The sequence below is a fragment of the Lathyrus oleraceus genome, chromosome 7 (assembly GCF_024323335.1).
Source record: "Lathyrus oleraceus cultivar Zhongwan6 chromosome 7, CAAS_Psat_ZW6_1.0, whole genome shotgun sequence".
NCBI classification, from domain to species: Eukaryota; Viridiplantae; Streptophyta; class Magnoliopsida; order Fabales; family Fabaceae; genus Lathyrus; species Lathyrus oleraceus.
The window spans coordinates 318,564,253-318,587,090 of record NC_066585.1 but is presented as its reverse complement, the minus strand read 5'-3'; the positions used below and the strand labels follow the sequence as shown (position 1 = coordinate 318,587,090).

The 22,838-nt window shown below is 38.4% G+C and overlaps 1 non-coding gene across 1 annotated transcript; it reads right to left on the bottom strand.

Annotated features, from left to right (window-relative positions):
- Positions 1 to 22,529: 22,529 nt before the first annotated feature.
- Positions 22,530 to 22,610, bottom strand: TRNAL-AAG (transfer RNA leucine (anticodon AAG)). The gene has a single exon. It is a non-coding gene; the product is annotated as a tRNA-Leu (tRNA).
- Positions 22,611 to 22,838: the final 228 nt, after the last annotated feature.

Genomic DNA, 22,838 nt, shown 5'->3' with positions numbered 1-22,838 from the left:
TCAAAATTAGTAGACGATGTGGGATTCTGCAGGTATACCACTATTGGCTTTCTCCAGTCTCCATCCGTCAAACTGTCTATTGCCAATATTTTGAAATTTCCTTCATCAGCATATCCTAGCTTCGTCTTTTCTAAATCTAAAGTAATTAATCGGGTTGCCACGACCTTTCCCCTGACTTCAATGACTTTGTGCAACTTTTCCTTTGAAATTTTGTACCCGAATGCAATTTGAGCTAAATCATTAGCTACCATGTTTTCTATTCGTGGTATATGTCGAATATAAACCATTTCGAACTTTTTTAACAATCAACTTCCGATTATGAAATACATGATCAAATTCTCCTTAACACATCTATATTCTTTCGTGATCTGTTTTATGACTAACTCCAAGTCTCCCATTATCTCAACTCGAGTTGCCCCCAATTCCAACAACATTTCAAGTCCTGCTATGAGGGCTTCGTATTCAGCCTCATTATTTGAACAAGTACCTTCTACTTTGTACTGGAATTTTGTTGGAATTTTATTAGGAGAAATAATTACGATCCCGACACCTGTGCCATTTTTATGACTAGATCCATCAAAGTACAACTTCTACGGCCCAAATTTGGGAAGTGGTGAGCTAAGTATTACGTCGAAGAATTCTGCGACGTCACTTTCTTTATTCAACTGTTTGACAAAGCTTTTCTTCTTGTGCAGGAAAAGACCAGGAAAGGTACTTATACACTTATAAAATAAATTCAAGCTTTTCAAAACTATTTTGAAACTGCCTATCAACCTGATGGTCTTAGTCGAACCATCCGCAAAGCAGTTGTTACGCTTAAAGAGAAAATTTCAAAGAAAATAGAAAACTTAAAGATCCCCTCATACGTTCCTCATGAGAAACGCTATGAAATGGATCTTGAACTATTTCCCCCAAAGTTTCCTTCACTGCCAAATGCTGACTTCGGAGTGGCTCTTGCCCCCTCATTTCCAGATTGGTTTATTTGTGGAGACTCTATTAAAATACTCTGACAACAATCTCAGAAAAAGGCTCAGTGGGTGGTTGTAACTAAGCATACTTTAGGCAGTTTCAAGGGGCATCTTCATATAGGGATCGAAGATGTCCGAATCGAATCATACATATATGAAGGTGTGACACAGGAGGTTTCGTTGAGTAGCATCGGGGACCTTTTTGCAGAGAAATTGGCTATCTTGAAGCGAAGTCAAACCCCTGTTATGGCTGACAATCCGAAGGTTGGAGTTTCGTCGAGTAGCATCGGGGCCCTTTTTGCAGAAAAATTGGCTATCTTGAAGCGAAGTCAGCCACTCGAGTATTTGAAGGCTATGCTAAATTGCAGGGAGAGTTCTTCTGATCAAATCCATAATGCTTCAGAGTCTGAAGATCAACCTTCGAGCACCCCTGCAGGCGAAGTCCTTTCTAAGATCAAAGACAAGGTCTTCAAGGATGACTTGTTTCTGTTGTTGCTGGCTAATCCTTCTGCCCCTTTGACTCTAAAAGCTCTTCTCATCCAAGTTGACCTACTAGAGGCTTCCCCCAAAGTGGCAAATGTTATTTTAGAGATAGGAATTATGATCAACCAAGTTGTTGCAGATCATAAGTTGCTACCTCAACTTACAAGGGAAATAGAGAAAAAGTTTGGTTTTGAGGTTGCTGCATGGGACGCTGCTATCGAATCCACCAATAGGGCAATGCAATTGGAAATGACCAAACAAAAGAATAAGGAAAAGGTCGACACTCACAATCGCAACATCGCTCCTTGGAGGCAACAAATAGAGGAACTTCAGGCGAAGATCTATGATGTCGAAAAAGACAAATATCAACTTTTGGAGTTTGACGAAGCTTCGATGGCTCAGGAGCTATCATTTGGCATGGAATTTATGGATAAGGCTCTACAACTTGAGTCGGACGTTAAACTCATGCGATTGAAGAGATATTTGTGCGAAAAACGTCTAGAGCTCCTTAAGGCCAAGTATCTTCAGATCAAGGTTAACCTTCCCTTTTAGTGTTATTTTTATTTATCTGGCAATGTAATGGAATTTATCTTTGTAATGAATATTGGTCTTCTGGGCCTATGACTTCAATATTACCATTTTGGCATTCTTACCATATTGGTTTTGTTTCATTTATGTGATTATTCGTCTCTTATTTTTACTTCTTGGATTGTCGGTTTATATTTTTTCAAATATTTCCCGTTTACTCTTAGAATCCTTTTATATTCACTAAGCTCTTCGATTTCATAGGCACCATTAGAGAATATCTGTAAAATTTGGAAAGGGCCTTCCTATTTTGTGGACCATTTCCCCAAGGCTCTATCTTTTCGATCCATTGGAAGGATCACTTTCCAGACCAAGTCTTCGAGTGCAAAACTCTTAACTTTTACGTTCTTATTATAAGAGACTTTTATCCTCTTCTTTTGTCGCCTTAGAAATTCTAAGGCATTTAACCTTTCCTCGTCTAAATCAACCAATTCATCCAACATCATGCTCCAATATGATTCTGTTGGGAGTTCATGTTGCCTTTGAATCCTTAGGGATTGTAGGTGAATTTCTACTGGCAAAACAACATCATGGCCAAAAGTTAAGCGAAAGGGGGTCGACTAAGTAGCCTCTTTAGGGGACGTACGACATGCCCACAAAATCTATTCCAGAGTTTTGTGCCAATTCCTAGGCTTCTTCCCTACATGCTTATTAATCAACCCAACAATCACCTTATTGGCAGCCTCAACTTGTCTATTAGCCTGAGCATAATAGGGTGTTGACGTTAATAATTTAAAGCCCATTTCTTTGGAAAATTCTTGAGCATAATATTAGCCTGAGCATAATAGGGTGTTGACGATGTGGGATTCTACAGGTATACCACTATTGGCTTTCTCCAGTCTCCATCCGCCAAACTGTCTATTGCCAATATTTTGAAATTTCCTTCATCAGCATATCCTAGCTTCGTCTTTTCTAAATCTAAAGGAATTAATCGGGTTGCCACGACCTTTCCCCTGACTTCAATGACTTTGTGCAACTTTTCCTTTGAAATTTTGTACCCGAATGCAATTTGAGCTAAATCATTAGCTACCATGTTTTCTATTCGTGGTATATGTCGAATATAAACCATTTCGAACTTTTTTAACAACCGACTTCCGATTATGAAATACATGATCAAATTCTCCTTAACACATCTATATTCTTTCGTGATCTGTTTTATGACTAACTCCAAGTCTCCCATTATCTCAACTCGAGTTGCCCCCAATTCCAACAACATTTCAAGTCCTGCTATGAGGGCTTCGTATTCAGCCTCATTATTTGAACAAGTACCTTTTACTTTGTACTGGAATTTTATTAGGAGAAATAATTATGATCTCGACACCTGTGCCATTTTTATGACTAGATCCATCAAAGTACAACTTCTACGACCCTAATTCAACGTAGTTCAATGCGTTGGCGTCAATGGAGTGATCGACTATGAAGTTCGCTACCACTTGTCCTTTAACAACTTTTAATGGCATGTATGTTAAAGAAAACTCAGTTAATGCTAATGCCCATTTCCCAATTCGACTATGCAAAATTGGTTTGGATAACATATGTTTAATAATATTATAATAAGATGAAACATATATGTCAACAGGTTTGATATAATGCTTCAATTTTGTACAGGAGAAATATAAGCATAAACATAATTTTTCGATCATGCTATACCTAGTTTCTGCATCGTTTAAAACCCTACTGAGGTAGTAAATGGCTCTTTCGACACCCTTATCATCCTCCTGTGCTAACATGCTCCATAAGGTTTTGTCAGATGCAGATATATACAATCTCATACTTTTTTTTGAAGGAGAAAAGCGATCCAAAATGCAGTGGAACTTAAAATTTCTCCTTTAGCGATCCTTACAAATGGGCATGATCAGAGATAGAATCGTTACCTCTTGTGGCGATTGTAACCTTTGATGCAGATCTACGGAGTGATCACGAACGTTGAACGATGACAACGCCTCTACTCAGTCCACACGAACAGATTCCTTCAATCTTAGTGCTAGCTGTAGCACCTCAAATTTGCACCCCCCATTCATGCATACATTTTCATTTTTTTAGGTCATTAACATTACATTAACATTGCATATTGCATTGCACCTCAGCAACAAGCATTGGCATCAAGAGATTCATCAGTGCAAAAGGGCAAGTATTTCCTTGAGATGAGAGCCACATGAGTATTCTAGAGAGATTATATGAATCAAGGTTCATTTTGAAGCAACTTGACCAAGTGTTAGAGGCTCACAGTCATCAGTACATGTCCAGGTCATCTAGGGCCCATAAAAGTCAACTGAAAGTCAACTGAGGGCTAGGAGGTGGAGAAATGGTTTGAGACACTTCATTCATGTCCAAAAGAGGTTTATTCATCATGTCAAACATCTACATTGAAGATTTTGAAGCCAGATCAAAAATTTCCCAAAATGGAAAGTGACTTGTAATTTCAAGTTTCCAAAAATGGCAAGTTTTTAGACCATATTCAACTTGACTTTCCAACATCAAAGAAGCTTCAAATGAAATTTTGTCCAACATGAAAGTTGAAGATCTTTCTCTCCCATTTCCAAAAAGTCCAAGATCATGAGCATCTGATATATGGTTGAGGAGTTATGAGCAAATGATCACCAAGTGTGCATGAAACTTCCAAGAGCCATAACTTTTGATCCAAAGCTCCAATTTGAGTGCCTCTTTTTGCATTATGCTCCTTATGACTCATATTTTCCAAATCCAACATTGCATTGTATGAAATTTAATCATATAATCATTTGCCCATGCATGTTCATTTTGGAGGGAAAATGCCAAATTCAAATTTGGTGCATCATACATGTTTAATTCCAAGTCCAACATGTGCATGAGATGATTTTAAGTGATTTTGAGCATGCACATGGTACTGTTCACGTTCATATTGCCATGCATAGGGTGAATTTTCCAATTTTGCATTACACTTCATTTTGCATTAAAATTTCATTAGCCAAGCCTAAGTATCATTAGCAAAGTAATTAGCATGTGGTATAAAGCCTTAATCCTAACAGAATTTTCATTCTAACAGATTCTAGATCTAGATTTGAGTTTTCCCTCCATTTTTGCTCTCAATTGAATCTTCAATTTTCTTCACATAAGCCATTGATTTTATTGCATATTCGTGTTCATTGAGCTTCATTGAGTATGGATCAAGCATTGGATTGAAGGTTTTGGTGGAGAATCAAGTTGTGCAAGTACATGAAGGTGAACATGGAAGCTTTGAATTGATCAAGATCCAAGCCATTTCAAGGGAGATTTCATGCACAAAGCTTCATAACATCAATATAGGAGTGAATCTGGAGATTGCTAGCCTTTGAATCCACTGTTTTCATCCACTACTCTCCAAGAAGGTTGGAAATCGAACCTCTTAATTCTTGATTTTATGCACATAATGTTGTAGATCTTTCCATGCTGATCATTCTGATATAAAATTCGTTAAAAATGGTGGAATGTTGAGTGAGATATGAATGTTTAAAGTTTGATGCATGATAATGTTTTCATTCGATTCTCAAGATTCATTGAGTTATAGGCTTAGCAAATGCTCGATCCGCGTTCCTCATGAAATAAGCTTTCCAATGGTGTAAGCTACACAAAATTCTGCAAAAATTTTATGAACGCTCATGAAGCCTCGCCGGAGATGGATCGGGGAAGACGACCGGAACAGTGTTTCCGGTCATCTGGTTCAGTTAGGGCTAGTGCTTAGTGACCTCTAGTTCTCTAGTTCGATTCCGTGCCTCAGCGTTTTATTTTTGGTTTCCTACATTAGTCCAAACGACATCGTTTTCAGGCATACGTGGTTCGATCCTCAGCCATGGCATGTTTTCATTTTCAAATAACATTTCCCACATGTTTTCCATTATTTCATTATTTTCATGCAAATTCAAAAAATCATAACAAATAGAATATTGATCCAAATTGAATGCAATTTTTTCCTACATGTTCATCTTGATGTCTAGTATTTTATAATGTCCATTTCTTGATTTTATCATTTCTGGATTTTTCATGATGAGCTGTTATTTGATCATGTGTGCAAGTGTGACATGTTGTACCAATTCTCTTGTGAAATGCTCATTAATTGTCCAAATGCCATGAAATTTAATATGCTGATTCCTAACATGATACATGATTTGTGAGATTTTGTTTGGCATTTTTAGCATTTTTCATTTCTGTTTTAGGCACATGAATGTTTGGTGTGACAATGTGTGTCATACAATTTGATGTTGATCTTGTTCATTTTCATTGCCATGTCAATTGAGCTTTTCTGATCCTAATTTTTGGTATGATGATTGTGTTTGACATGTTGTGTACACATAAAAATTTTCATGATTGGTTTGATTCATTTCTGTTTTAATATGGAATTTTCATTCTTGATGTCCAATTGTGAGCTTTGTAATTGCCTTTGCCATATCTTGCTCATGTGATGACTTTGCTTTATGCTTTAGACTTGGTCCTTTTTAGGACATGTTCTTACTTGAATAAATATGCTTCATGTTGAATATTGGTTGCTGTTTTGACTTTTTGCTTTACCTTTGACCCTAGTCTTGGTACTAGTGGTTGTACTCATCTTTTGAGCTTTGTATTTCAGGTTCAAGCTATTAGCTCTAGTGGTTGATGCAATCTTATGACTTAAGATGCAAATTTGCTTTGTACACTAACCTTGGTTGTTTTGTAGGTTCCTTAGTGATAAACTCACTTGAGTTGTTTGCTTGTTGACTTGCCTTGTGTGCATATTGGTTGTAACACTGTTGACTGTCTGTTTGATTTGTCTGAATGTGAATATTGACTTGTTTGACTTTCTTACAGGTACCTTAGTCGCTTTAGCTCATTGCTTGAGTTGTGCTTTACTTGTGGTTGGCATACCACCTAGGTAATCATCCTCTAACTCCATGTAGTCTGGAAGCCCTGTCGTTTCTTTTGGGAGAATACAAGATGATGAATCAGATGAGACCAGATGAGTCTGGGAGCTCTCAAAAGTGGAAAGTTGACACTGTGGTTGGATGGTGAATGTCAGTGTTTGACGAGTCGACAGGCGTTCCGTGTCAAATAGGCCGTATCTCCCCAGCGGGTTCGAGATCGTTATCTCTCCAGCAGGTTCGAGGTTGTTATCTCCCCAGCGAGTCCGAGATCAGTGTTCTCTCGGCAGCCAAGCCTAAGATTGGTTATATCCCCCCAGCAGGGTGGAGTTTGGTACATCTCCAGCGGGTTCGAGGTTGTTATCTCCCCAGCGAGTCCGAGATCAGTGTTCTCTCGGCAGCCAAGCCTGAGATTGGTTACATCCCCCCAGCAGGGTGGAGTTTGGTACATCTCCAGCGGGTTCGAGGTTGTCATCTCCCCAGCGAGTCCGAGATCAGTGTTCTCTCAGCAGCCAGGCCTGAAGTGTTGTAATCCCAGCAGGGTTGAGAATGTAATCCTCGGCAGGGTCGAGAAGAGTATTTCCCCAGCAAGTCTGAATGTTGCTATTTCCCCAGCGGAGGTGAGCGTCGTTTGTTTTCCCCCAGCGAATTCCCCAAGTGGATCGAGTTCAACAGAGGTCGTCCCCCGTGAGGATTGTCCTTTCCCCAACAGCAGTGCTATTCCCTAGCAGGGTGGAGATGGGAGTGACATCAAGTTCCCCAGCAGGGTGGAGATTGGAGCGATATTGAGTTCCTCAGCAGAGTTCCTCAAGCTCCCCAGTAGAGTCCCCGGGGGGGGGGATATGTTTTTATGCATTCATCATTTAGATAAGCATAGCATATTGCATCATTAATTGCATAGCATTTCCATGGTTATGGAGCATTACGCTGAAAAAAATTTATGCATCAGCATTGCAAGCATAAACTAGCCCTAAGCCGTGGTTACCATTCAAGAATTGGTTGAGCTGGTCGATGATGTTATTCTGAGGAGTTTAGCATCGTGACGTTGGGTCGTTTGGGTCAATTTCAGAATTGGTTTCCCCAGCATGTTGAGAGGTCGGTGTTTTCCCAACAAGTGACTCCCTAGTTGAGTGGGTTTCTCTGCCGTTTCGAGAATGACAGATCAACAAGCGTCCCTAGCAGTGTTATTCCCCACAGAGTTGGGAGATCGAATCAGGAATCGTGTGCTCAGCAAAGTGATCACTTGCTTTCCCAGTAGGAGTTTTCCTCCCCTTGCATCCTACAGGATTGGATCATTTCCCCATCAGAGGTGGATCATGTTTTCAACATCTGTACGGCACAGTCGCAGCAGTTGCTCCTGACAGCATTCAGAATCGACAATCCCCAGAGATTTATTTCCTCACCCGTCCGTGAAAGGAAAGCGTGACTCCCCAGTGTAGTCCCCGGCAAGTGTCTGCCTTATCTTGACATATGTAGATGTCATCCTTACGATACTAGTAGGTGTCGTGTTGATCCCCACGTAGGTCTCCTTATCTCCTTTCTTTTGGTGTCAGTAGACATCATCTTTCAATGTCCGTAACATCGCATCTCTTTCCATTCATTCGTTGATGTCTGGTCGTGGTTTCTCTTCCCATTCGTCCGTTGGCGTCTGGTCGTGGTTTCTCTTCCCATTCGTCCGTTGGCGTCTGGTCATGGTTTCTCTTCCCATTCGTCCGTTGGCGTCTGGTCGTGGTTTCTTTCTCCCATTCATCCGTTGATGTCTGGTCGAGTTCTTTCCCAGTCATCGGTAAATGTCAGGTCGTCCCTTTTTTTAGTGTCAGTAAACATCATCTTTCGATGTCGATAAACGTCGAGTTCTTCCCAGTCATCGGTAAATGTCTGGTCGTTCTTTTGGTGTCGGTAAACATCATCTTTCGATGTCGGTAAACGTCGAGTTTTTTCCCATTCGTCCATTGACGTCTGGTTGTGTATCTTTTTTCCAGTCATCGGTAAATGTCTGGTCGTCCTTTCTTTTGGTGTCGGTAAACATCATCTTTCGATGTCGGTAAACGTCGAGTTTTTTCCCATTCGTCCGTTGACGTCTGTTTGTGTATCTTTTTTTCCAGTCATCGGTAAATGTCTGGTCGTGTATCCTTTCTTTGATAAATATCAAAATCCCCATTCGAGTCGTCGGTAAACGTCTTGTCTGGTTCCAGTTGTAAATATCTTGTTCCTCCCCAGTCGAAGCCGCCATCGGTAAATGGCCTCGCTTTCCTTGATATCAGTGTATATCAAGTCGACTGTTTTGAAGCCGCCATCGGTAAATGGCCTCGCTTTCCTTGATATCAGTGTATATCAAGTCGACTGTTTTCAAGCCGCCATCGGTAAATGGCCCCGCTTTCCTTGATATCAGTGTATATCAAGTCGACTGTTGGAAGATCCCGTTGATTCAGAAAATCCAGTTGGAAGATTTTTTAGTGGGTCGAGATCCACATTTCACTTTGTTTTAAGTCCGCGTAGGCGGATTACACAAAACTAGGTTATTTAGGTAGGAACTCCTTCCAATTGTATCTAATACAACTCTCGAATATTTTAGTTGGGTGAATAACTCCTTATTCCAATCCATCACATGGATCATTTCCAACTGTTGCTTCTAAACATATATAATCTTATTATAATTTGTTTAGTTAAGTTTGACCCATTGTTTTAGCAATTGGATATTACAATTATCCCATCGCACCTTACTAATATAGAACATGCACCTCGCATAGACGAAACCTACATTATTCGATACTAGTCTTGATGAGTGCTAAAACTTGGAAAGCATAAACTTAATATTTAATTTGAGGGAATTTGCAATTATTTTGATCTCACCGGCTTATTTATCATATAAATCGTCTCTCACATGCATCAATATACATTCACATGCATCAACATACATAATGAAACAATTATGGCCCCTAGCGCAATTGTTCTCCCAAGCCAATGAGAGAACCTAAGCTAACCAAATAACGATCTAAGCTTATCCAAGCAAGATCTTCAAGGTTAATCCTCCTTTGATATTGAATTCTTCTCTTTCTTCATAACATTACATTACATAAAAGAAACTCGTTTTACATACGAGGGAGTGAGATGAGAAAAGAAGTTACATTAAGAGATTAAAAGAGAGGCACGACACGCAGGTCGTATTTTAAAATCCCAAAACAAAATAAAGGAAAACTAAGGCCATAACCGATCACCACAAGACAATAATAATAAACACATTATTATTATTAATTTTAATTAATTAAAACCAAATTAAATTTCGGCGACCGATCACACTACGCAGAGTTAGTCGGGGGTCCAGATGTCTCCAAGCAAGAGCGTTCCAAAATGAATCGAAATTTAAAAAATTCTCCTTTAGTGATCCTTACGAATGAGCATGATCAGTGATAGAATCGTTACCTCTTGTGACGATCGAAACCTTTGATGCAGATCTACAGAGCCATCACAAACGTTGAAAGATGACAATGCCTCTACTCAGTCCACACGAACGGATTCCTTCAATCTCAGCGCTAGCTGCTATGAATGAAGGCTTTGAGTGAGTGAGAGAGAGAGAGAGAGAGAGAGAGAGAGAGAGAGAAAAACGAAATTGCAACTTCACAAATGCTTTTGCACAAAAGATTCTATTTATAGAACCAATTTTATGGGCTGCAAGCTAAAAGGCCCACTTAAGTGTATGTGGCCCATATCTTATAATATGCCAAAATTACTTAAGCGTGTGGTACCTTACCATATTTCGTATTCTACTTAAGTACACTGTACCTTACGATGTCGTACAATTCACTTAAGTGCACCGTACCTTATGATGTTCCTTAGTTACTCTATCTCTCATTAATCCGTCCTTTTGTGTGTGGTCCTGTAGGTTTTCATGGCATTGACAATTATATTAGATCACGTATTTAACATAATAAACAATGAGCGATATCTAACAACACATCACTACTACCTAAGACACGAAAATGTCACGTGATCTGACAAGTCCTTTTGTGATAATACTTATGTGTACAATTACCCTTTTGCCCTTATGTCTATATTGAACACAAGGCATAGACTGTATCATCCTTGTCCAGTTCAATATTGGGCCCATAGACATTTATCCTGTTACGCAGGATGGGCAAATTCCATCTAGGTCACTCATGTCCCTTAGCATGCTTCGTGGAGTACCCATCAACTGTCTTTATGGTCATCTAGTTCCGGACAATGTTTGATCAACAATAAGGCACTCAACTCTACATCTAGGGTCTATAGTGGTTTCAGGTCGAAGGGTGGTATACACCATTATCACCATGAGAATAACTTATGACACTTTGCTTAACATTCTATATAGTATTCTCATAACGGGTCAATCCAGTATAAATATTACTCTTAATATTCATACCTATGTTTAAGACTTGATAACTCCTTATCCATGATCCATGAGATGTGATCATCAGTCTATATACATAATAGTCTTAATGCTTTAATGTTATCCCACTTCACAATAAGGCTCGACTACGAATACTTTAAGAATAGTGTCCTTCTGTTTAATGTGATATCATGATTAAGTCACACTTGATACATTAAACGGACTAGGTATTCTAGGGACTTTATTAAACAACCATAATAAAGAAAAAGCCTTTTATTATTAATAAATAATTCGATACAAGTATCAAAAGTATTGGCCTCTAGGGCTTAAACCAACAGAAGTTTTCAGTTAATAATTCATCTTCGGCAGCCACCTGATTTTCTCCGGGCGTCTTACTTGAAATATTGGAATCTCTTTTGGGGAAGTTTGGGCCATCCTTTTTCTTCACCATCACGTTGGTACTTGATTCATCTTGATCCATCTCACCAGCTTATCTTTTGGCTTTTCGTCTTCTTTGTTCTCTTCTCCAATGAGATCTCATCATAGAATTCTTTCCTTTATAGTTTTCAGACACATGTGAAGTCCTTTTATTCGGACCGAAATTCCCGGCGGTAAGCCATCGATGAACCTCTTTCAACCTCGAAGTTCTGCCACTTTCCATGGCCGCGTTTCCTGCCATCAGTTTGCTCGACCCACTTTCCATTTTATCCTTCGATGCTTGGCTTAAAGGTCATGGGTTTGAAATTTCGCCCAGCTTGCTTGGCTTCGCTCAGCTTCACCATGAGGAGCCTAGGATCCGGATATCTCCTGGGATCGAAAAACCTTTCTGGCTTACCCACTTGATGATTGTGGATGGCTTTATGGCCATCTTGGCGATTTACTCTCCTAACTCCTTCTAGATTCTGAGATGCTTTTTTGGCGAAGACAACAATGCACCTGGGGCATAGCATAAATTCCGACTTCTTTTTCTGACACCTCCGGAGGAAGTCCGACATCGTTTCTTCCTCCTGGGGGAAGGAGACCTTGTTATACTCCTCTTGTCGACATTCATCATCGACCTCCATGGAGATTTCTCGAGATAACTCTACCATACTAACCTCCATGTGGATATCCTCAATAATATCCAACCTTTGGAATTGTTTTTGAAGGTCGTCAGTGGCCTTGTCTATCTGAATGAAATTATCAGCGGTTTCTTTAGTGATCATCATTAACTTTGAACTTCCAGCACCCTCGACATCTGAGACTTCAACATTTTCTTTGTTGACATCCTCTGTATCCTTTTGGGCGAAATCTCCAGAGGTGCTTACTCGAAGTACTCATGAACTCTAGCCATGACAGACCCATTTCAGTGACTTCGGTTATGTAGAAATCATCAACAACTTCAATGAGGTTCACCTCCTCTGGCTCAGTATAATGAGCCTTAGCTATCTGTAGAGGACCGGAGTCGATTTTCATCTGGCTCTGTGTTTTGTCACTGAACTTGAGTCTTCCTTCCTGGATGGCACTCTGCATAAGATCCCTGAAAAGAAAATATTGATACATTTTATGACCCAAAAAACTATGGTATTTAAAAAAACCTCGTTTCTTTCTTTGTTCTAAAGGGGGTACTTTAGTACCCAGAGGTACTATCTTCTGACCATCTTTGACTAGTAAGTAAATAAAATTCGTTACATTTTGTAACGTCGAACATATATGTTTTCTTAGGAAACCTGTCATTCTTTTCAGGTTCAACAGGGGTCTTTCTGTTAGAAGGAGCTAAAACTTTGCACGCATATGGCGGTCCTTGTGTCAATTCAGCAAGGTCGATCTTATTGTCGTTGAAGTTTGAAACTTCATGACATGAACCTTCGTCATCTTTCCTGAAATCGACATAGGCTACCCTTTTACCCTTGTTCGTCCTAGCCTTTTCTTCCTTTAAATGTTCTACCTATCGAACTCTGTCAGCCAACTGAGCCATATCCCTTAGGTATTGAGTATCCAATTTCTTCCTAATCGAATAGTCAAGACCCCCAACGGCCATTTCGACCAGTTCATGCTCTGGTACTTGCGTAAAATACTTGGCTTTGAGTAGTCGAAATCTGTTTAGATAGTCATCGATTGGCTCAGTGAATTTTCGTCTGACACTAGCCAACTCTTTCAAACTTATCTTCGTTTTCCCTATGTAGAACTGTTCATGGAACATTCTTTCCAGTTGGTTCCATGTGTGGATCGAATTTTGGGGCAAGGTTGTGAACCATGTTGTAGCACCTCAAATTTGCACCCTACCATTGTGTACATTCATTGCATACTAGGTCATAGCATTAACAATGTCCACTGCATAACATTGCATTGTCCATGTGCCCAAGTGCAAGCTCAGTTGATGAATCAGGACAAACTGGTCAGGAGATCAGGTCAATCAAGCAAGCAAGTGCCATTTTTTATTGAGACAAAGCCCTAGGGTTGATTTTTCAAGCTCATATGGTCCAAGGATCATTTTGAAGTGGTTTGGCCAAAGGTTGGATGCTCAGAAGTCAACAGTCATTGTTCAGTCAACCAGAAACCCTAGAAAGTCAACTGTGGTCAACTGTGCCCGATTCTATGGATTGGAAGGTGGGAAATGGTTTGAAAGGCCTCATTCATGTCTATATAAACTTCATTTGGCATTTCAAAGACCAAGGTTGAAGGAATTGAGCTCAGGCAGACAGTTTCCCAAAATGGCAAGTGGACCTGTAATCTCAGCTGCCCAAAATGGAAAGTTTTTCCCCTCAAGATAAAGTCATGATACAAGCTTCAAATCAAAATTTGTCCAACATGAAAGTTGAAGATCTTGATCTCACCTTTCCAAGAAGTCCAAGAACTCAAAAATCCCATGTGTGGTTTGCAAGATATGGTCAGATGAATTTCAGAAAAGACCCGTAATCAGGAGGCCATAACTACCACATGCTTTGTCCAAATTGCAAGTTCTTTATATGCACAAACTCCATTTGACATGTACTTCAAGGGTGCATCATTGGATTTTTCCAAAAAGGGCCAATGCAAAAAGTCACTTTTCAACTGGACTGTTAAATTGGATCAGGGGCAAAATCGTCCAAATGTCAAAATATTTGGAATTTTGGGATGGGACCTTTTGTAACACCTCAGGAATGACATTTGGAGTGTGTTTGAATCCTCATTTCATGGCTAGGCCTCATAATTTGAGTTTTGACTCGAAGAATGAAAGTGCATAATTAGGCTTTTTTCTACCACATAGTGAAATTGCAAGATACATGGCCTATTGAAATGAAACTTGTTTCTACACATTACATATGGTATTTTGGACTTGTTGGAACCAAAATTGGGCTGCTACATGAACTGATATAGAGAAAGGGCATTTTTGGCCATTTGGAGAAAATTGCACATTTGCTTAACATTGCAATTTGGATTAAGGGCTTGTTAATCATGATTAAAGCTATCATATAAAAGCTTAAACATCTCCAAAACGTAACAGAATTTTTTTCCACAGATCTAGATCAAAATTCTCTCCATTTTTCTGGATTTTTCTCAAGAACACACCATTGCATATTGAACCGAATCTCACTCATTTCTTCATCAATTTGAGCAATTCTTGGTGCTGCAACTTCCATTCAACCTCATCTTCGACTGTTTGGAGGAATTGGTTTCAAAGGATCCACGATTTGCAGCTGTACAATCAAGGTCCTCCAATGGTGATTATTGATTTTGAACAATAGGAGCACAATTGAGCAAAACGGAGCTTCGTATCACCTTGCCTGTAGCCTGTACTGTTTCTGTTTCAGCAAGACGCGCGCTAACTCCATTGGATTCATTACTGCAAACTCCAGGTATCTCAAAATTCGATCTCAATCTTTCAATGAATAATTGTGTGCGTGAGAAAGAGCATGTCACGTAGGTTATCAGGCTGGTTTCAGAATCGAAAATGATCCATCGTAGGCTTAGAAATCTTAACTCGAAGTTATGATCCAAAACCCTAAGTTCAACGATTCTTGAGATTTAGGAAGTTTTAGGTTAATTAGAGTTGAGATTCATGATCTACACGTTTGTACGGTTCCAACGACTATAAGATTGCGCGTTTTGGTTAGGTTTTGAGTGAAGCGTGTTCTTGAGCATTCGTTCAAATTCTGGAAAAATTCACGATGAAGAAGATGATATTTGTGCTGTTTGATCCTGATTTCCATTTGAAAATTCAAATTGGGCGTTTACCGCCCCCGCCCCAATAATTACGTTATTGCCATTCTGATTTAAATTAATTAATTCCAATTAATTCATCAAAAATCTAAAAAATGTTAAATAATCCCTAACATGCTTAGAAAAATCATAGAAAAATGTAGAAAAATCAGAAAAATATGAAAATAATTTTGTTGACTTTGTCATTGAGTGTAGATGATTTTTGACCTATTGGTCAAAGTTGTGCATGGAATATTTTTCATTTGACCTAGGGTTTCTTCCACATGTGTATATTTTGATACCTTAGACTAATTTGATCATGAAATTCTCATATTGTATGATAAATGGCTGAAAATTTTTGTGATGATCCTTGACTGGATGAGGTTTATTTCCATATAAATTTTCTGCATTTTTGATACCTGGTCTTTGAGTTACATCTTTTTGAACTTAGGTGTGACAATTTGTGTCACACCTCTTGATGCCAATTTGTTGGATTTTTTAGCATGACCTATCCTTGTTAGAATTGATTGAAATTTGGTATGGATGTTCATTAACATGTTAGGATCCTTTGTGAATTTTTATGGATTTGTTCATTGTGTTTTCTAATTGATCATGATTTTTCATTTCTGATGGTTGAATTTGCAAGCTCATATGATACATGTTGGTAGATTCATTGTGAAATGCTCCTAGTGTATTGGATATTCATGAAATTTGATATGCTTGTAATAGACACATAATGTGACATCCCTGTTTTGGTCTCATCCATTTCTTTGTTGTTTTCATTGAATTATGAATTTTTGAAGTGGGAGCATGTGTTGATGTTGTGATTTGGAGCCTATAATAGTGCCTGTTTTTGTTGATTTTCATTGACATGGTTCCATTTGCCCAATTAAGCTGAAATTTGGTGTGCCATACCTGGATTAGGTCCTGTTTAGATGTAAATTGTTTGAGAATTTTTGGGATTGTGTTGATGTGGATTTGAATGCAATAATTCTGTTTGTAGGCTTAGGGCTTCCTTTGAACTAGTTTGCCTTATTTTGTGCATAGAAGGAGCATGATGAATGATATGACCTTGAAAATTGATAGGACAATTCCTAACACATTAATGTAGCATTTGGCTTTGGTCCTACTAATTTCCCATGTACCATTACTGTTTACCATCTAATTGAAGTTGGTGTATAATTTTAGGCCTCATTTGATTGCATTTTTGCATGCCTTGTCATGTTTAATTAATTCCCATTGTTCCACTAATCCAAATTGCTTGAAAATTAACATGTAGCTTGTTGAATGTCCTCTGTTTAGGATATAATTTTTGTGGAATTTTCCATGCTGTTTTGATATTTTTTTGGATGTGATCTTGCTGGTTGCTCATATGTGATTTACATTTGCTCCCTTTGCCTTACATTGTGTATAGAATAAAATGTGTACATAGTTTGGATATGGGACCAATTGGGATCCCTTTGTTATTGAAATAGCTTGACTTTGATCATGAATTGGTTGCTGTTTTAGGATTTTTCCATCTTTTTGACCCTAGGCTAGTCCTAGTGGTCATGTTACTTACATTTGAATGTGATTGTGGCTTTTCAGGTTAAAGAGTTAACGATTAAAGGAATTGTTTCACATTTGGGATATTTTGCTTGATACTTGTAAACTAATGTGGCTGTTTTGTAGGATGCATAGCATTTGAGCTTTGAGCCTTGTGCCTTGCACATTGTTGTTTGATTGTACATTATTGATTCTTATTGTTGTTGTCTGATCATGAATGGGATGCTGATTCTGTTTGACTGTTTCCAGGTACCCTTAGTTGCTCAGTTCTCTTAAGAACTTGCATTGCTTTGCTTATAAGCAATTGGCATTGAGGTATAGAGCCTTCTTCTTCATGTAGTCTGGAGACCCGGCTGTTACCGGGCCGGGCAAACTGTCTGAAGTCCTCCTTAAGAGGCAATGCTTGTGTATGTTTATATTTGTCCCAAGCAGGAAAAGTCCTCATTTGAGGCAATTGGTGGAAGGTAGGGATAAGCAATCTATCCCCCACTATTCTGTGAGTCTTCTCCTTGCTCCCATTACATGGTTGTAGCATTGAGATCCAAGCCCAAGATCTTGTACATTGTACAGTCGAGTCTATGTCCTGAGCGTAGAAGGGTCCCCCCATTCTGGACCCACGCTCCCTTGTCTGATGCTCTCTCTAACCAGAGATAGAAGCAATGAGGCACGCCCCTCATCACCTTTCATCTAGCTTCACCTTAGCCCCTCAATGGCAAGGTTAAGAGCTAACCTGACCCCGATACAGAGGCTTGTTTGTTGAGGTTGATATGACCCCTCGACTAAAGCCTAACCCTGATGTTTGAGCCCCTTGTTGGTGTGTTTATTTCATGCTGTATATGTTTGTGTGGTGTGATTGTATCCCCTAGGTTTGCTAGACTCCGCGTAGTCTCGTTTGCATGTCAATTAAGGTAGCACGGTTCCTTCGTATAGGACTTCCTTTCTTGCTTGAGCTTTCCTAAAACATAAACAAACATTATCCCCTCTTAAGGATACGTCCACTCCTTCTACTACAGGTGAGTAAGTCTCCAAAGGTCGAGCATCCGGTAGATTGCGTAGTGACGTTATCCACTTAAAAAACACAAACCAACAGGAATAGTTTAGCCGAACTACGGCAACTCTGATTCTCATGTTCAGGTGAGATACGTAGGCACGAGATGCGATGTCTTGTCGAGTTTGACTAACAACTAACACTAATTCTTTTCTCTCGCCCTCATTGCGATTGAGACCGTCCCTTTCTCTTGCCCTAGTTGCAATCGAGACCCTTCTTCTTCCTGTGTCGGTTCGGATGCTGATGTAAGCCCAGTGATTGGCATTCAGGCTCCACGTTTGCCTTTGCCAGTGTTTGTTTGCGTGCGTGTTAGCCGAGCTACGAATGCTCTGATTCTCCTTCGTCCAAAGGAGATACGTATGCATAGGATGCGACATCCTAGCGAGCATGTGTCGTTTCCCCAGTCTGAACTACTTCGACTCTGATGTCTATGCTTGATAGACTAAGTAGGCCCAGGATGCGATATCCTACCGAGTCTGTCTTGTTTGTTTCTTGTGTCTCTTTCAGCCAGTATGTGTGTGTGAGCAGTGTTTTAGCAACCATTTTCCTTCCTATAGTGCGTGGATCCCGTCGAGTACGACGGATGCGTAGGGGTGCTAATACCTTCCCTTCGCATAACCGACTCCCGATCCCATTCTCTTTGGTCGCGAGACCATGCTTTTTCCAGGTTTACTCTGAGCGTTTCCTTTCCCTCTTTTGGGATAAATAACGCACGGTGGCGGCTCTGTTGTTCTTGTTTTCCCGCCGGTTTTTCGCGTAATGCGACACATGTGAAAGCATTCTTCGTAAGAGAACTTGGAAAAAAATTCATCTTAAGGCTCTCGTTATTTGACATATCTCCATCCTCGATTAAATATCTCGCCACGTGTGCAATAGTAGACTCAATAGTATCCCCAGCAAACTTGGTGAGTTTGGGGATTTTGGTCCTCAGGGGTGCTTCCGCTTGTAAGATATACTCTGCTAAAGGCGATGTATAGTTTGGTCTTCTAAGGCCAAAATTTACCCTATTTCGAACCATAATTCTTTCGACTATAGCTGTTAGGTTATTATCTGCTGCCACATCATCATGTCGAACTTGATGTATGATATCATCAACATTTTGATTCCTATTTACCATTAACACCCTTGGTTCCCTGGGTACATGTGGTTCAATCCTAGGGGGTGTTACTACCCTCCCTTGGTTTTGTGGGATCTGGTTAATGGTGAGGTCTTCCTCAAACGTGGGTTCTTGATTATCTCTTACCCAATCCCTAGAAAGGGGACGCTGGTGCTGAGGTATACCAAGAAACTCAGACATTCGAGCCACTTGTGTTGTCATCTGTTGATTCGACTGAGTCGTATTCTGAATTAGAGGATTTAGCATAATGGTCAAAGTCTGAGTTAACATTTGGACCATTTCATGATTGCTTTCGTCCATCAGTTGCCTCCATGCTGTCGTAGAATTATTAGTAAGAGTGGGTAGTTGTGTTGGGTGTCTCAGACCTAACAATTGATTGATTCGACCCACATTTATCTCGAACCCTTGCACTGGTGAATTTATGTTAACCACCGGTTCTAAAAAAGTAGAACCCACATTCTATAGATTAGCCATCACTGAAGTTAGCATTCCATAAGGCTGCTCTGGACCACTAAATGGTATTGAGAAACCAGGGGGTACCAACGACATGTTTGGAATATCTCTAATTGGTGAAGGAGTGTGAAGAGGTCCCCTAGGCCCAATGTAAGTTAAAATTAGTTCAGAATGGGAGATCGAATGCGTAGGCATCGAACTCACCATAGACGGAACTACTTCAGACGCATGCGCTGTGGCCGTGTTTGCCCCTATCAAAGAAGAAGGGGGCGCTATATTGCTAGTTGATGGATTTTGAGAATTTTGAGTGTTTGGCGGATTCATATTCTCCATCCTTGTATGGGATTCTCTCCCTGTTCGTTGTTCGTTGTTTATGGCTACTTTACCACTTCTTAAAAGCATATAACGAATCTTTTCCCAAACAAAACTTAGCAACCAGAACTACACACGATACGTAACGTTAGCACCGGTCCCACTGGGCGTGCCAATTTGTTTACCTTGAAAATTAGTAAACAACCGCTGATCTTCCAAATTTCTCAATTTGGTTGCTCGCAGGATCGATCTGATTGATCCTAGGACATGTGCTAAGTGTTTTGGAAATGTGGTAGTAACAAATAATCAAGACTAAATGTCAGATCAGAGTTTGAAAGAAAACTAAGAACAAAGGGTGAGTTGAACGAAAAAGATCTTAAATCGGCGTTTAAAACTAATAAAGAAAAATGAAGTAAACAACATGAATTATAAAGGATTTAAAATGATAAAGTAAAGGTTGCAAGTACCGGAATCTTAAGACTATAAAGTGAATGTTGAATGTAGGGAAAAGAACAAAAGGATCTTAAAATTGCAAATGACAAAGTAAAAATAAGGTGTTTGAAAGGAAGAAGTAAGGAAGTATATTTCTGGAAAGAAAGTAAAGACAAATTTATATTATTTTGAAATAACTAACAATGGTGTAGACAACATACATTCTGCGTTTTACAATTCTTCTTCACACGAATACTTAGTAAAGTTGTAGATTTTGTACACAATTTGACACACACTTTTCTAACACTAAGACCCTATATTTATACTGGATCGAAATAACCGCTTTGATGGTCCTTCAATCACGTTGATACACGTGGCGCCCTGCATGCGCGCATTCATTCACCCTGCTCCACGTGTGCTCTTACGTTTTCTGACGAAGGTGAAATTCCCTCCTTTATTTAAATTTTAAATCTTTGATTGAAAACCTTTTTTAACCGCTTCTCTAAAGAACTGCTCCAAAGTTTCAGCTGTAAGCTTGATCTCTATCCAACTAGCCAAGCCGACTCACCTCCAGCTGGTCGAATACTACTTCTTGGTCGAAATCAGTTGTGCATATTTTCCAATTTTGGTAATTCAGGGTGGGCGTCGAAAATATGAGCTAACACTATTGACGTTCGCACTTCGATTAGTCAGATCATTTTTAACCGAGCATTTTTTATTACAAAGTTTGATTTTTATCTATCTTTTTTCAGGAACTTTATTTCACATAAAACATTTTAATGCGGTTATTTTAGTTTTTTGCACATTTTCACGGTCAATTTTAATTCTTTTTTATTTCGTTTATTTTTATTTTTTTAACCAAAATGACAAGTAAATGTAAATAATATTTGGTTCGATTTTTAGTTTGTTTTATTCAAATATTTAAATTTTTATCTTTTTTTAAAACGTTTCTTTAGCATACCAAGTATTAAAGGGGGCATTTTTAGGAAATAACTAATTTAGAACCCTAGACTCATTCATATATATACTAAATAACTAATTTAGAGCCCTACAAACAAATATTTTCTACCCAGAACCACGTAGCATTGAGTTCTCCTCACACCTGGATATACCTTGGAGCGAGACCCACAATCTCGTCAGGCACATTAATAAAAAACCTTTTGCGACCTCTTTTCTTTTTCTTTTTGAACTTTTAATAACTTGAAGAAAACAAATATTTCAAAAGCTAACACTTATTGCATAAAGTAACTAAATGGTTCTTGTTGAGTACAACTGACGTGAGGGGGGTGTTAATACATTTTCTTTACGTAATCGACTTTCGAACCCAATTTGATTGCGAAGACTATATCATTGTCGTCATTTTATCGATTTTATTGATATTTTTTCGAGATGCGACATAAATTACTTTTGAAATGGATATAGAACCTAAAGATCATGAAAAATAAACTATTTATAGAAAGAAACAATTTGATGGAAATATTGATAATGAAGTTGTTAAATCTTCCCAGAAATAATTTAAAATTGATTTTCTTTTAGACATAATAGATAGAAAATTACTTAATTTTAAAATATGTTTTAACAATTTAAATTGTATAATGATATTTTTTTAATATTTTTTCAACATTGAGTAAATATGATCATTAGATAATAAAAAAATAAAAAAATATTGGTTTAATTTTGAACATTCATTAAAACACAATAAAAACTTAAATATTGATTGAATTTATTTACATAACGTAACATCTTAAAAGAAATTATACATATAAAAAATGATAAATGCATGTATTATTTATACAATAATATTAACAATTCTTGAAAGTATAAAAAAATTAAAATTAATAAAATCCTATATAATATCAACAATGTCTCAATAAAAATAAATAGGATCGCTTATTATCTATTGAAAAAGAAATTTTATAAAAAAATTAATTACAATAATTTAATAAACGGTTTTACATCTTAAAATATCTAAATTTAAATTATTTATACATAAAAAATAATTTCATAAATACTAATCTCATAGTTCGCTTTAAACCATTGATTGAAAAAAACATTACATTTCATTCTAGCAAAAAGCTATATTAATAATTATAATTTATCCCTATCATTAATATGATAAGATGAGTAACGCATGCTTGACACCTATGGAGGGTAAAGAATAAGGAAGCTTTGTGGGACAAATGAAGCAAAACAAAGTTAAAACATTATTTGTTGACAGTGGGATTTGAACCCACGCCCTTTCGGACCAGAACCTTAATCTGGCGCCTTAGACCAACTCGGCCATATCAACTTGTTGTTTAATAAACCAAAACAACGCAATTCACACACAGACTTATGTAAGTATATTTTTCAAAAGGCTTAGCAAATAGACATTACCTGTTACTTTTGCATGCATGTTCCTTTAAAATGTGAAATTTTATTTTAATAACTAACATTTTTTATTACTATTTTTAACTACATATCTACTACAGGTTGGACTCATATAACTTTTTTTTCTTCTTTTTCTTTAGATATTTAT